Below are 14,359 nucleotides of genomic sequence, written 5' to 3' on the forward strand. Positions count from 1 at the left end.
AGGTTGGTACTATGTTTTTGGGGAAAATTGGTCTGCCACTTTTTTAATTGTCTGGCCTTTTCCGCCCAGCCACCAGATGCTGCAACAACAAGGCTGCAAAGACCTTGCTGTCAGCATCTAAGATGGAAATTGACCTGTGGTTTTTCGGATCATTGTGGTTGCCTTTCTTAAATTCAGCAATAAGAAAGGCAGTATGCCAAGATGCAGGATTATCTGGGCATTTATAATCTGCCTAAGGTAGATAGTCAGAAGTGAAGACCAGGCCACTGGATCATCCTTGAAAACCACATTGGCTGATCTATTGGCTCCTCAATCTACTTGGATGATGTTAAAAATGCTTTCCTCATTGAAGTCTTGATGCCAGCCAAATTTGCTTCCCTCCATAGATAAGACCGAAATCCCCTCACTCCCAATATGCTGGCCAAAGACTGTTTCGAAATGGCTGCCCCACTGCTGTTCCCCAATTGGATTCAGCTGCAAGTGAGATTGATTTCTACCCTGATTATTATTGATGCACCAGAAAGATGCAGAATTGCTTTTACATAGTGCTTCCAGCATAATTCATCACAGTGAGAGCCACTCCAATTTCAGTAGGCTTGTCTGATTTTTTAAATCTCCCTCAATCTTAATATTTGGTCGTCACCATTGAGGTGTGTAATAGCTCTAATTTTAGCCCTTAGTGATTTTTTTTCTCACTGTACCTTATGATCAAACTGATGGCAATGTTTCTTAACATGGGTGTGAGGCTTCGACTCCACCCCCTTCAAGATGTTATTAAGGAAGTGGTGAAACTATTAATGTTAAAGGTACACAACTTCCAGTCCATCAAAGTGGGTGCCTTTACTTCCATTACCCTCCAATTAAGCTAGCCACTTTCTGTTGGTTCCAAACCACTCGATTGCTCCTTATGACTAGACCAGCTATGACTCTGGCCTACTTTCTGTTGGTTCCAAACCACTCGATTGCTCCTTATGACTAGACCAGCTATGACTCTGGCCTACCTATCTGAAGTTGGAATATCAAATTCAGCCATAATCATCTCATGGGCACTCCATTCATGGGCAACCACCTTGAATAATCTACAACCATTACACAGAGCATCGTTAACAAACATGCAATCCAAAGTGTATTGTCTCTGACCCCTCAACCATGTTGGTTGACTGGGAATGTCACCATCAATATTTCTGTTCAGTCGATGTAAGCCCAGTGCGTCAAAACTTTGTTGCCACCTTACTACAATCTTCATTTTAACCAAGTGATGGCTACCCCTTATGCTTTCTTTACTACTATCTTGGGAGTACAGGTAGAATTTAAATCACCAGTCAGAATGATCAAACCATCCTCTATTTCCAAAGTAAGTGATGCCAATACCTGCTCACCAGTAGCATCTTCCTGTTTGCTCCTTTGTGCTTAATGGATGTCTGGACCGCTAAGACTCCCTTTCCCACAAGTATATAATAGTCAATCTCAATAAGAAATAATAAAATAATAATAATAATAATAACAATCCCTAACAAATTGCTTATTAGGGTTAATAGGCCACCAGAGGGCTTCCACCTGGCACCTTTTTTCTGCAGCTTGGAAAAATGTTACATAACCATCAAAGAAAGTTGCTTCACTGAGTTAAGTTTCCTGGATAAAATTATTGCATGTTGTTGCAGGATTCCCCCAGTATAGAATTTGTAAATAGGTGGGATTTCCCACAGCTATTCCAGGAAACTTGTGACAATCTGGCAGGACTTCTAAAGATAGTGGAATTCTCTCTGACCATTAAAGGAGCTTGCTACCCATGACCAGTCAGCATTTCCATCTCAATGTCTCATTTCACAACCTTTCATTTGTACTTTACATATCTCCTTTGGATTCCAGCTCAATAACATAGCCAGTTAATTGTTGCTAACTCCACATACAGTGACATTATTACATCTGAGATCCAGCGGACCTCCTTGGTCAACAGGGAAAATGTCAAAACCGTATTGTCACACTTTAACACAACTTGAAAAAGGATACAGACTTATAAAGGATACAGAATCAGCATCCACCTTGGGAGCCCCTCTGCTCTGGGATATCTTGAACGCGATGTTAACAAGACTTTCCCCCCAAGAGCGCAGCCTGTAGAAATAAACTATAACTAACAGGCCAGGGGCTTGAGTGAAAAGGCAGGTGAAGCGACAACAGAGCTAAGGGAACAAAGCAAAAACGATGGTTCAAGATAGCAGCCAGAGTTACCAAAGTGCAGCAATCATCCACCCGCAATTACCCTCTCTTACCTGCTTATTCAAAAAGAAGTCCCGTAACCTATGTGAGTTCAGCAAAGTGATAACAAGGTGAAGAAGGAAGAAAGTCTCAGTTGAAGGAAGTCTGTGCAATAATCCACCTAACCGGAACGGCACAAGGGCGCAACTAGATAGTCCAAATATAATCCCCAAGGAATTCAGCAAAGCGTCCCCAAAGTGAAAATAGCCAATCCATGTAGTGACCACCAAATCAGGAGAGCGTCCAATCGGTCACTTCGATGTGTAGAGCAATGTTTCTTGTGATGAGAGCAGCGTTGTTGATAGATCCAAAAAAAGAGTGTTTTGTGGGCTTGTGAAATACACGAGGGTGAAGGGTTCAGAAAGCCAGTGTAGTTAGCAGCCAGTAGAGAGAAAAGAAACTCAAATAGAAGTCCAGTTGAGATTTTCCTAATGTTCTGAATTGCGTTGAACTTGAGGTTAGCAAATTCCAAGGCGTCACAACAAAGAAGGGCAAGAGGGAAACAGTCCGTTTGGAAAAGCCGTGAGTTTGTTTACCAAGGGAAAACAGCCGAGGGAAATGGCGCCAGGAATCATAGGGGAAAAACGTTCAAGAGTGATCCTTAAAGCATGAGCTGGGTCCAGGAAACACAGGAATCAGGATATCAACAAATTGAGCACTCGAACTAAGTTTAGGAGCACCCGTTGCAGGGATACGCCGTACTAAATACTGGTATCATTTCCAGGACGCAAGACACGTTGCGTGTGCTTCACATGACCACGGGAAGAAGGAATGCTGGATAATGTAGTGCTGCGTATTCCACAAACTGAAAGCAGTCGCCAGGGCAGCTTCCACATAGAAATAGACGCCCCCGGACGTCTGTAAGCAGGAATGCGGGTCATAACACGTATCATCGGATGGAGGGAGATTCTTTCACAATGAGGTCAAACACCAATTTGGAAAAGAAAGTCACAATGGCTACATCTCTTCGTTAACTGAAGAAGTCGTCTACTCTCTCCAAATCCTTTGTAGATTTAGCTCTTAATACAGGGGTTTCCCCCAAGAGAGAGTGGAACTGTCCTGTTCATGATAGTAGTCCTATCTCCCGAGAGAAGGCACTCTATCCTGAGCTTCCAACTACTCTTTTACTTTTTGGGGATAGTTAATGGCATTTTTAAGACCATCCCTTGTCTTCTAGACGATGGAGCAACCCCTCACCATTCAATCACTTCCTGGGCCCATGAATCAGGGCCCCTAGCCCCCCTCAACATGCTAGTTCCACATGCTCTTCTCTGATAATCTCCATCTTCTTACATCAAATATTCTCCTGACGTTTGCACCTGGTAAGTGCACATCGCCTTAAATAGAACACTTTCCGAGGCCTTTCCCGGTTGATGTTATCTTGATTGGTCAGTACTTTCTCAATATGACATTCAAATATTACATCTGACCTCAACCCTTCATTCATTGTGGAATAATTCACGCTTTCGCCATGCTGTACAGTTTTAGTCAACCCCATTATGTTCCCCTTGGGCCGGATTTCTGCATCCCGAGAGACAATCAACTTGTTTTCCTTAGCGGTCTGAACCTACGAATGCTCTAGTTCCAGCAGATTACTTTGCGATTGTTTATCTTTGGTTGACTCTGTTTGGGCTGCCAAGTCCTTCTTCGTCGGCCTCACCTTGAACGGTAACTCTGCCCTCTGCAAACTTTCTTCTGACCTTTTACGGTGGTAATCCACCATAGCACTGCCCTTAGTCAAAATCACTTTTTTAAATCCAATAACTGTTATTACTCATGTTCTGATATTTTTTGGCCGGAATGGTCGGAGATTTTGAAAAGGATCTCGTCCTGGCATTAGAAGTTTGTGGTAACTTCACATGATTTTACTTTTTTTTTGCTGTTTCCCTTTAGATTTAAACTGGGATTTTTGAGGTGGGGGTGACAGTTGCTTAAATTACATTTCTGGGCCTTTGATTTCGCCCACGTAAAGTACACCTTTGTCTTTAGAATTTGATTGAGCTCCAGTGACCCTGGTGGGATCATGATGTAAAACAGCTTTCGCCTCATTAGCAACAGCGTGGGTTTCTTCGTTTGGGGCATTATTTGCAGTCACTCCAACTCCTACTGGAGGGCCAACAAGGCCATCACTTGAGCTATTTAACATAGCCCGGATCAGATCTAAAAGTGCTGAGTGGGCTTTGGTTTCATGTTGAAGATTTTCAAATAAATCCAGCAAGGCACTCAGGACTTGATTTAGTTGTGATAGTATTGGTACCTGCACACTCTCCGTCGGTTGATCCATTTGGTCAATTTTTGAAGATCAGCGCTTGTGTTGAGCCGAAGTTGAGGAGTAGGAAGTAATTGAGGAATCTGAGTCAGTATCCACTGCCTCTGAATAGATTGGCGGGGTGTTTAAGTTAAAATCTTCAGCCGCTGATTCTTCCTCCAGCCCCCTCCGAGATCAAAAGTAGTTCACAATCCAAAACTAGAGGAGGTTGTGACGGCAAAGTATGAACTATTGCCTTTAATTGCTTCTGAACTCCTGAGGTTGTAGCGTAAATGCAGCAGTTTTCTTTTCAACCGCATTAAAATATGAAGGAATAGACTTTGGTGCTGGCACCTTCGGCCTTAGTACATTCTGGCACTTCAGGCTTTGAGGTAGACTTAGCGGTAGGCGTAGGTATTTCTGACGCTGCACATTATGCGTGTTCTCAGATTCTTTAGGAGATTCAAGTAGAGGAGTCTCAATCAACAGACTCCTGGCCGCCGAGGGATGTATTTAATACCCCTCACACCTTTGCCACACTGTGTAGGTTGTAAATGATCCTTTTGGTAATGATCATCTGGTTGCCCATAATATTGCCACTTAGCCCGTTGAATGGCAGACAGAGTAGGCAGGCAACATCACGCACCTCTTTCAGAGCCTATATTCACAGTTATAGAGCAACGTTTAATTAAGGGACTCTTTCATAAGAGAAGTCAGTTCATTTCGCAAATGGTTCCCCAATGTACTCCACATAGCTCTCAACCATTTTTGTTTTAAAGGCGGGTGAAATCACCCGATTTGTTTTTGGTCGGTGAGACGCCCATTGGAATGAATGGGCATGCAGGAGGCTTGGCGGGTGAGTCTGCCGTTTACAAGGCGGGTGACACCAGCCAAAAGCGTGTGAGTTGAGAGCTATGACTCCAGCTCGTGGCAAATAAGCAAATCCAATGTTGTCTAATTTCAGGAGAAACTAAGCAGTAGTTGTACAAATTACGGGACCTCATTATAATCACGATAAAGAGCAGCAGAGCATATCACAAGCAGTCTCCCTGCAGGCAGTTTACCGCCCAAACCGTTGGTTGACGCTGTTCCGCTTTCCCGCTGACTGCCACAGCCCAACGCTTCGCGAGCTGCCCAGTTTTTAAAGGAGAAGCAGCCCTTTCCACTTCCGACCGCGGACTCCGCCTACTGGCAACCAACACAGTCAACGGCACGGTAGAGCAGAGCCTCCTGCCGCCTGCCACAGCCAAACACTTCTGCTCACTTCCAAAACACCAAACGCATTTTAGCCACAGATTCAGACACATGCAAAGCAACGGCAGATGCAATATGCACCACTGCAAAAATGTCCAGTAAATCTATTCCAATGCCAGTAAAAATTACACCAGTCTCAACTATTGTGCTAGTACATCAAAATTATGGAGTAATAACCAATCAAATGTTCTTTGTCAGAAAATAAAATGTCATCAGTATTCATTCTAGGGGGCCGCCATCATAGGTCAGGGTACTCATTAGGGTTCTACTTACTGATAGTATGCATCGTTCCATGCGGAAGTCTGCTGGCTTCTAAGTGATGTGTTGAAAGTTGTTATTATTGCCCAATTGCTAATGGTACTCAACTTTTCAATGTGGGAAGGGTAAAAGACCGGGCTATCCCTGTCAGGATCCTAACTTGTGAAGTACAGGCTTGCCCCATGCCACAGAAGAGTGTGCAATTCCTAAGATATATACCCGGACAATAGTGCTAACATATTCCAGGCTGGTAAGAATGATGCTTAAATGTGCCCAAACTCTTCTCAGTGTGCCATCCTATGTCAGCTGTGATCAGTGATGCTCAAGAAGGGACCGGATGTTCTTTGTGCCAGTGACTTCCCACGGTGATATTTCTTTGTGCTAGTTACTAGCTGATCCTAGACAATGGTCTTAGCGGTTCCCAACTCAGCTCAGAGAAGGAAATTATCTTTCATTGTAATGCCGGTTTCCACATTGCCTCTACCACTGTGCAAAGCTGATATTGACATGCCAGTGTCAACAGGATTCCTAAACTCAAGAGTCTATGCCACTGCCCTTCTGTTGGACGTTTTATGTCTCTGTGCACCCGTGACACTCGCTGTGCCTGTATTGTGTCACTACAGTATTGTGTTGCTACAATATCACTGGCCACAGCGGTTCTTGATACTAATTTTGCCTCTGTCAACGATGTTACTATAAAATCACGGGCAAAGGAGACCCTTGATACTAACTCTCCCCCTGTATGTAGATCATGTCTCTGTAAACTCACTGGCCACTGAGGTCCTTGATACTCACTGAGCCTCGGTAGACCATGTCACTATAAGCTCACTGTCCACAGAGGTCCTTGATACTCACTGTGTCTCTATAGACCGTGTCACTGTAAGCTCACTGGCCACTGAGGTCCTTGATACTCACTCTGCCTCTCTAGATCATGTCACTGTAAGCTCATTGACCGCAGAGCTCCTAGACACTCACTGTGCCTCCATGGACCATTTCACTATAAGCTCACTGGCCACAGAGGTCCTTGATACTCACTGTGCCTCTGTAGACCATGTCACTATAAGCTCACTGGTCACTGAGGTCCTTGATACTCGCCGTGCCTCAGTAACCATGCACTATAAGCTCACTGGCCACTGAGGTCCTTGATACTCACTGTGCCTCAGTAGACCATGTCACTATAAGCTCACTGGCCTCTGAGGTCCTTGATACTCAATGTGCCTCAGTAGACCATGCCTCTATAAACTCACTGGCCACTGAGGTCCTAGATACTCACTGTGCCTCTGTAGACCATGTCACTGTAGGATAATTGGCCACTGAGGTCCTTGATACTCACTGTGCCTCAGTAGACCATGTCATTAGAAGCTCACTGGCCATAGAGGTCCTTGATGCTCACTGTGTCTCTGTAAACCATGTCATTGTAATATCACTGGCCACTGAGAACCTGAACCTTGATACTCACTGTACCTCTGTATACCATGTCATTGTAAGCTCATTGACTGTAGAGGTCCTAGACACTCACTGTGTCGCCATAGACCATATCACTGTAAGGTCACTGGCCACAAAGGTCCTTCATACTCATGGCGCCTCTATGGCAACTGTCATAGTAACCTCATTGACCATGCAGTTCTCAGAAAACTCTCTGTGTCAGTGTGGGTGCTGTCAAAGTAAAGTCGTTCATAAAGAACTCACTAAAACTCCCTGTGTTTTATATTGTATGCTTTTTGTTATTTTATTTCTCTCATGCCTCTGTTGTCTCCTTTTCCCTCCCGCATCCTCCCCTGTGCTACCCCGCCCCACTCCCGCCCACAAGGCCCCTGATTGGGGGATCACATCCAGAAAGCACTCCTCTTTGCGGAGGATCCCAGGGCAGCCCTGCCCGGACAGCCACCGTCTAAGGGACACAAGACAAAGGGCAGCTCCCAACTGAGCAGCTCCACTATGTGTTTGCCCATGTTCACCTGGGACACCTAACACAGACCACCTACAGTGACTGCCTACAGTGACTGATAAGGTAAGTGTGGTGTGGGCAGGGAGTAAAGCCATTACTGTACTCCAGTAAAACACCACCACTCCTACTACCTAATATCATACACCTATATGTACCTAGCCTAATTACGTAACTGGTATTCATCGTACTTCCAAACTTGAATGTTTTCGTAGGTGTTTCTTTCCATTAATGTGCCAAAGTTTAATCTAGGTGTTTTCCCATTCCCCTACCAAAGTTAAATCTATCTGGTTTTCAGCTGCTTCACCCAAGTTGAATCTGAGGGCCTCATTGCGACCCAGGCGTAAAACCATGGTGCTAATAGCACCGTGGTCCATGCCGGTAACTTACCGACTCCTCCATGGAGAAAGGGGGAATTACCACCCCATTACAAGGTTGGCGGGGCGGTAATTCCCCCCTCCTCCATGGCCCTTCCCCATTCCCATTTTTGCCCCATAGGGCTCAATGGGAATGGGGAAGGTGCTAAGTACGGTACCGCAAATTGCGGTACCGTACTTAGCACCAAGGTCCCTTTGCGGGTCCCTACTTTAATGGCTGGTGTAGACCAGCCGTTAAGGTTGGGTCCCGCAAAGGGACCTCGTAATCAGGCGCTAATGGGTTAACGGCGCCACAGCCTTTTACGGCGCCGTTAACCCATTAGCGCCAGGGTCGTAATGAGGCCCTGAGTGTTTTGCCATTACTGTGCTAAAGTTAAATCTAGGTGCGCTCCATTGCTGTGCCAAAGTTGATTGCAGGCGGTTTTCCAGTACTGTGGCAAAGCAACATCGAGGTGTTTTCCCTCACTGTGCCAAAGTTAAATCAGGATGTTTTCCTATGCTGTGCCAAAGTTAAATCTATGTGTTTTCACATTGCTCTACCAAAGTTAAATCTAAGTGGTATTCAACTGCTGCGCCCTAGTTGAATCTGAGTGTCTTTCCAATGCTGCACCAAAGTTAAATCTAGGTGTGTTCCATTGCTCTACCAAACTTGATTCTAGGTGATCTTCCATTGCTGTGCCAAAGTTGAATCTGAGCATTTTTTCCATTGCTGTGCCAAAGTTGATTCTAGGTGATTCTAGTTTTCACTCCTTGTCCTGCAATGCTGACCCAGATGTACGAGGTACCACACCCTATCCCACTCATGCACCCTCCAATTTTCTCCCCTCTCTCAGCAGCCCGCCCCATGCAGCCGACATTTCACTATTAAAAAGCCAACTCAGGCAGCTCACTGGCGTGCCACTTCCCAGAACCCCTTCCATACTAACCAGCTCCCATCTCACACTCACTCCGCCCATCCAGTCCCCACACCCTCACAGGAATAAAGCAGCTCGGACCCACCAAAACCCCATATTTGCACCCCAGCATAAATCTCACTCTATAAACCAAACAACCCCGCAGCGCCCACCTTGACACCCACCCATTCCAATGTTGCACCGCCCCTCTGCTACCACCTTTCTGCCCTCTACCCCACCCCCTCAGATACCTAACTCACACTTTACACAGAACGAGCTGCCCTGGCCAACACAGCCCGTCAACAAACCCTCCTACTTTCTTGCACACTCCTGTGCCCCTCAAGCACCCCACAGATTGCACAGGCCGTTCTCATCGTAGACCACCATTGACACATTGCCCTCCCCATCTCCTCCCTAGGGAACCCCCTGCTCTCTCTCCCTACTCTCCCCAGCCTTCACCACCCACCTTCAACCCCATCTGAGCCCTTTTCACCTCCCCTCCAAAACACCCATCCCAGACCAACATCCCTCTAGGCCACCCTCCGTCTGAACTTCCCACATGGCATTCCCACTTCCATGCTCCCCTATCACCCCGTCCAACCCCCTGCCACTCCCAAATCCAACCATAAACCAAAATTCTTTCAAACTATCCTGTGTACTCATCAACGCCAGATCGGTCGCCAAAAATAAAAACATCTTTGACGTAATAGCCAATGAAAATCCTGACATCCTATTCATCACTGATACCTGGTTCACAGATGACTTCAACCCAATCACACACAATGCCTTCCCACCCAGCTACTCCCTTCTCGTACAGAACAGGCCCAGCAGAGCGGGGGGGACTAGCCATACTCCACAAACAACACCTTTATGTAATATCCACTGTGAATCTACCTTGCATCACTAAATGCAAATCTATTCTCGCTAAGTTCCACCTCAGCCCTTCCATCCACACAGTTGTCTTCTTCTATATAGGTCTCCCGACTGAAATTTCACTGACTCTCTCTGTGACTCTCTCTCAAGCACACTGATCCAGCACCCCGCACTCACTTTGCTAGGGGATTTCAACATCTGGTTTGATGTTCCTGCCACACCATGACCCGCTCCCTCACTGACAATCTGGAAGGTCTTAGCCTAACCCAACTGATTTCCCACCTGGCCCACATTGCAGGACACACCCTATATGCACTATTCTGCACTTCAGGTCTAGTCTCCTCACTCCTGCCTCACCCTCTCATCGGGACTGATCACCACGCTATACCCTTCTCACTTCAACACCACTCCCCCACCCCACGCCTTCCAGAAACATCTCCCAGACCACCCCACCCACCCTTCTCTCTGGAATAAAATCATCCCAGTCCTAGCCAATTCCCTGCTTCAAAAACTCCCTGAGCTCTCTCGCAAGGAAGGGCACCCCACCATTGACCTCTTTGACCAATGGCTCTCCAAAGCTATGAAGCCACCCCAACACCAACCCGTACCCCCCAATGATCAAGCCACACCAAACGTGGGACAGTCTTCCCTCAAATCTCTCAAAACCCTCAAGAATCGCCTAGAGTGAATTTGGAGGACCAAGCCTACCCTACAAAACAAAACGGCATTCACAAGACTGAACAGGGCATATGTGTATGAAATCAAGAAAGCCAAAAAACACTATGGAAACAGAATCTCCAACTCCAACATCCATGCAGGGAATTCCACAAAATCCTATGGGAATTCAATTCCCCTAGTTGCCTAACCCCCAATCCCCTAACTCACAAGCTCTTTGCGATGAACTTTCTAAGCACTCTCATAACACTGCGCTTGAAAGATATGGTTCCATCACCACAAAACTGGCTTGGATCCCCCCTCCACATCCTGCCCTCTCTCAAACCCAATCTTTTCCTCGCCCTCCCTACCAACTTTTTCTTCATTCACACCTTGTTCCCATGCTGATTTCTGCAACCTACTAGCATTTAGCTGACCCTCAGGCTCACCTGCAGATCCTTGCCCATTCCCCATTCTAAAAATGATCCTTTCCTCCACCTGTACATGTAGCGTAGCCGGCTCCATCATCAATGAATCCCTCTAATCTGGCACCTTCCCAGAGGCTTTCACAACCTCTCATGTCAAAACACAACTCAAAAAACCCAGCCACGAACCATTCTCCCTATCAAGCTAAAACACAATCTCTAACACCTTCTTCATTGCTAAACTAATTGACTGCACAGCACACAAGCAACTTGGCCTCTTCATGATATTATATAATATGATAAGTCATTTATAACGTGCCTGTAGACAAGTGTTTCTAGGCGTGACAAGACAAGGGAGGGAAGACAGACAACAATCTTACTAGGCCTTGTGTCATTCAGATCGTGCATGTGCGATAACGCAAGTGCAGGTGGGGGGTGAGGGGGAAGTGCCAGGGAGAGGGAAAGGGGAAGTACATTCAGGACAGCATTGCTTCAGACCGCACCAATCTGGGTAAGTGCAAGGAGACAGGGGACTGTAGGGTTACAGTTACAGCCCCTAAGTGCGTTGTAGGTCCGGAGGCAGTGCAGGGGGCGACTGGTCATGGAGGAGCCTGGTACCTTGTGAGACTCTGAGGGTAGCCAGGGTACCAGTCTGTGCAGCTGGTGGTATGTCAGCAGGGGAGAGAGAGAAAGCAGGGGCAAAAAGGAAAGTCTTGAGCTGCGTCCGGAACTTCAGGTGGTCTGGCTCAAATTTTCACAGGGCCAGGAGGCCATTCCAGAGGGAGGCATCTGCAGAGCAGAGAGACATACCCCCACTCTCTACCTGGAGAAGTGACTGACCCTCGGAGAGTTAGATGTGGCTGAGCGAAGGGCTCGAGAAGGAATGTGTTTTGGAAGAGAGAGTTGGATGTAGTGTGGACCCCGGCCCCAGAAAGTCTTGTTGACGATGCAGATGGTTTGAACTTGGTCCTTGCAGCCACAGGGAGCCAGTCGAGAGATTTCAGGGCTGAGAGATACAGTCACTGGGCTTGAGGCTAAGGACAAGTCTTGCAGTCCTGTTCCGGATTAGCTGCAGAGGGTGGAGTGTAGAGGAAGGCTGATTGAGAAAGAGGTTGTTGCAGTAGTCCAGCCTAGAGAGAACCAGGGCTCTGGAGACAGTGAGCTTCTGGGGCAAAGGGAGAGAAGGAAGAATACCTCTGAGGAGGTGCAGTTGGTAGTGGGCCTTCTTGGCAAGGTCTGTGATGTAAGATGTGATGCGAGAAGAGAAGGAGAGAGCCGAGTCGAAGATGACACCAAGGTTATTCGCCCCACGGGAAGGTGAAGGAAGAGGGCCCAAGGAGGGCGGCCAAAGCGAGGGAGGGAAAGGGGAGCATGGGTCTCAGTGAGAAGGATCTCAGTCTTACTGGCATTAAGGTGGAGATTGTTGGAGCGCACCAATCCTGAATCATGGATAGACTGTCAGGAATGAGTGAGATAGGAGAGGAGGCTCAGGGGAGCATGAAAGAGAGCTGAGTGTCATCCGCATAACACTGAAAGTTAGAGGGGAGGTAGAGATATGGTGAGCCAAAGGGGCCAAGTAGACATTGAAGAGCCAGGGTGAGAAGTGACAGCCCTAGGATTCACCACATGTGGAGAGAGAAGTGGTGGAGAGAAAGGACCCAAGTTGGACTTGGGTGGGCTGGTCCAGGAGCAAGGTGGATGACCACTCCAGAGCCTGATCCATGATGCCTAGGTTCTCATGGAGTCGATTGATCACGATGGCGTGATTGACCATATCAGAAGCAGAGGAAATGTCAAGGAGGATGAGGACAGAAGGAAGGCTTGAATCAAGATAAGTGAGCAGATGTTCACAGGTGTTCAGGAGATCAGTTTCTGTGTCTCTAGCTGCTCAGAAGCCAGACTGACGGTCATGAACACAACCAACAGATTCAGTGTGGAGAGTAAGCTGGTAGATGGCCAGCTTTTCCAGGCGTTTGCCCAGGAAAGGAGTGATAGAGATCGGGCGATAGTTTGCCGGACAGCTAGGACAAGAAGAAGGCTTTTTAAGGAGATGGTGCACAAGGGAGTGCTTGAGGAGAGAGGGGAAAATTCCAGTGGCAAAAGAGTGATCGCAGAAATCGGCCAAAGCTGGAGAGAGGGTGTCAATGTGGACCTTGATGGTTCTGGAGGAGCAGGGGAGCAAAAACCTGTTTGGACGAAACCTTCATAGATCAGACTTGTCTAGAATCCTCATCAGGTGTAGTTGGAGAGAAAGAGGAGGAGGGAGGAGTAGAGGAAGAGACAGCCAGAGGGGGACCGAGAGAGGTAGAGGGAGAGGAAGAGGAGAGAGGGACATGATGTCCTGAGTTTTAGTGGTGAAGTGAGAAGCCAGAGATGTACAGAGGGCCTGGGAGGGAACAGGAGAGGTGGAGACTGCAGAAGGATTGGCCAGCTCCTTGCAGATTTTAAAGAGTTTGTCTGTGTTGTTAGAGGCTGCAGAGACGCTGGCTTGGATGTGGGCTCTCTTCTTGGACAGGACAGAGAGTCTGTATTGTCTTTGGAGCAGACGGCAGGCCAGTTTGTCTGAGGATGCACCGATGCCCTCCACTTCCTCTCAGCCACCCTACACTTGCATTTCAGGGTGGCATGGTCCGAGCCATACCAAGAATTGCACTTGGAGGTAGGCTTCAGCCAGATTTTCATGACAGTGGCAAGGACTTCCAGAATGTTGGAGATAGAAAGGTGCAGGTTAGAGATGGCTGTGTCAGAGTGTGAGTCAGCTGCAGGCGTAGGAGGAGCAAACAAGGTAGCAGAAAAGGCATCCACTGACATGCGCTTCAAGGGCCGAATGACCGAGAAGGGAGGCAGCAGTGCTGGGGTGGGCTAAGCCTGGTGGACAGAGAGCATCAGGTGAGAGGAAAGTGGATAGTGGTCAGTCCAAGAGAGAGAAGTGGTGAGAGTGTTCGAGAGGGGGATGTCTGAGGAGATGATAACATCCAAGGTATGCCCGGCAGAGTATGTCAAACCAGAGGGTAGAATGGAAAGAGAGACAGTGTCGCAGAGGTTGCGGAAGAGCCCTGAGGAGGGATTAGAAGCATCCAGGTGGACGTTGAGGTCTCTGAGGAGAAGTTGAAAGGCAGAGGCAAGGGCAGAAGAGAAGAGGTCAGCCCACTTTCAGAGGAAGAGGGCGTCCTGGC

Source organism: Ambystoma mexicanum, chromosome 11 (assembly GCF_040938575.1).
Source record: "Ambystoma mexicanum isolate Mex_15411 chromosome 11, UKY_AmexF1_1, whole genome shotgun sequence".
Classification (NCBI taxonomy): Eukaryota; Metazoa; Chordata; class Amphibia; order Caudata; family Ambystomatidae; genus Ambystoma; species Ambystoma mexicanum.